This window comes from Hipposideros armiger, unplaced genomic scaffold, assembly GCF_001890085.2.
Source record: "Hipposideros armiger isolate ML-2016 unplaced genomic scaffold, ASM189008v1 scaffold_0, whole genome shotgun sequence".
Taxonomy (NCBI): Eukaryota; Metazoa; Chordata; class Mammalia; order Chiroptera; family Hipposideridae; genus Hipposideros; species Hipposideros armiger.
The window spans coordinates 8,475,347-8,477,615 of record NW_017731350.1 but is presented as its reverse complement, the minus strand read 5'-3'; positions in this window follow the sequence as shown (position 1 = coordinate 8,477,615).

Genomic DNA, 2,269 nt, shown 5'->3' with positions numbered 1-2,269 from the left:
TAAAGGGGGTCAAGTAAACAGTAACAAAAGGAGATTTGACTTTGGGTGGTAAACACACATTGCAATATACAGATAATGTATTATAGAATCATATACTTGAAACCAATTTTACTAACTAATGTCACCCCAATAAACTAAAAAAAAAAAATCCTCCTCGAGAGAAAAGAGGTGTGGAGCGGGAGTATCAAAGGAAGCGGTCTGAGAAAGCCTCAGACTCCCTAACAACCTAACAAGGACGATGGAAGGTAGTTTTCTCCTGAAGTCAGTAAGAATTGGAGGTGACCGCTTCTTCAAATGTGAAAACAGCAACACTTTTGAAAACGTGAAGAAAAATGAAACAATCAAGGAAACATGATCGCACCAAAACAACACAGTAATTTTCCATTAACCAACCTCAAAGAAATGAAGATCTGCAATTTGCCCAATAAAAAATACAAAATAGTTATTTTATGAAAGCTCGGTGAACAAAAAGAAAACACAAAGACAATTCAACACAATCATGAAAAAAAGAATAAAATGAGAAGTTTAACAGATGGCTGGAAATAATTAAAAACAACAAACAGAAATTCTGGAGCTGAAGAATAGAAGGAATAAATTGAAAAATGCAATAAAGAGCATCAACAGTAGACAGGATCAAGTAGCAGAAATAATCTGTGAGGTAGAATACAGATCTTTTGAAATCATGCAATAAGAGGGAAACAAAGAAAGAGAGAAAAAAATGAAGAAAGCCTACATGAACCGCGGAATATTATTAAGAGAAACAATTATGCAATGTTGGAGTCCCTGGAGGAGAAGAGACACAGACAAGCACCTAAAGCTTATTGAAAGAAAAAAATGGCTAAAAACTTCCCCAAAATGAGGAAAGCTTTGGATATCTCAATTCAGGAAGCAGGTCTCCAAACAACTTCAACACAAAAAAGATCTTCCCAAGACACATTATTATATAATGAAACTGTACAAAATCAAAGACAGATAATGTTAAAAGAAGCAAGAAGAAGAAAAAGTCCTCACATACAAGGGAACCCCCCATAAGGCTACCAGGGGATTTCTCAGCAGAAACCTGGCAGGTCAGGAGAAAGTGTGATGATATATTTAAAGTGCTGGAAGAAAAAACCTGCCAACCAAAAATACTTTACCGGGCCAATTTGCCCTTCAGAAATAAAGGGTAGTTATCAGCTATGCCCATGCTGACCTTTTCACGGCAGGTCCAAGTTAGTGGTCAACTTGAGAGCACAGTGTTGGGGACAATGCACAAGATCAAGAAGGACACATCCCCGAGTCCTGGTCCCAGTTCTACAGCTTACAAAGTGCCATTAGACACTTAACCTTTCTTAGCTTCAATTTTCTCACCTGTAAAATGAGAATACGTAATAGTATCTACTTTTTTAGTGTGTTGGCAGTTATTCTATATTAATACTTAACTTCACCATACCTAAAGGGAAATAGTAATTTCAACTTCACAGGGTTGAAGCAAAACTTGAGACCATAAACTGTGAAATCACTCTCTTAACTAAAAAGAACTGCAAATGTAAGCCAACACCCAAAACAATTATCCTCACAATACTGAAAGACTGGGGGCGGGGGGGGGGGGGGGGGGGAGCAGGTTTTCCAACATTATGCATAATCACAGCCTCCATGGCCACTTACCAGAGAAGCCTCAGCTCTGTTTGCCCTTTGTCACAGCGCCCAGCTCACTAAGCCTTGGGGCTGCTCGCCAAAGCTCACACAATGGATTCACACCAGGAAATTGCAGGCCTGGCCTTAACACCAGGGTATTTGTGTCACTGGACTCCTATCTGCAGGAGCGGAGCGTCAAACCTGCCACAGTGCCCCGCTCTTCCCCACCGCAGCATGCTACCCCACAGCCCAGCCAGGTTTCCCAATCTTTGCTGAAATAACTACACCTGTGCCATCTTATTTGGTTTAAGGCCTATGGCCAAGGGATGCTATTCAGGTGGGCCTGACCTTATTACATGAGCCCTTCAAAACAAAGAATTTTCTCCAGCTGATCACAGAAGAAGGCAGAGATTCAAAACACAATAAGGCAGCGGTTCTCAACCTGTGGGTCACGACCCCTTTGGGGGTCGAACGACCCTTTCACAGGGGTCACCCAAGACCATCGGAAAACAAAAAGATATTTACATTACGATTCATAACAGTAGCAAAATTACAGTTATAGAGTAGCAACGAAAATAGTTTTATGGTTGGGGGTCACCACAATATGAGGAACTGTATTAAGGGGTCATGGCATTGGGAAGGTTGAGAACCG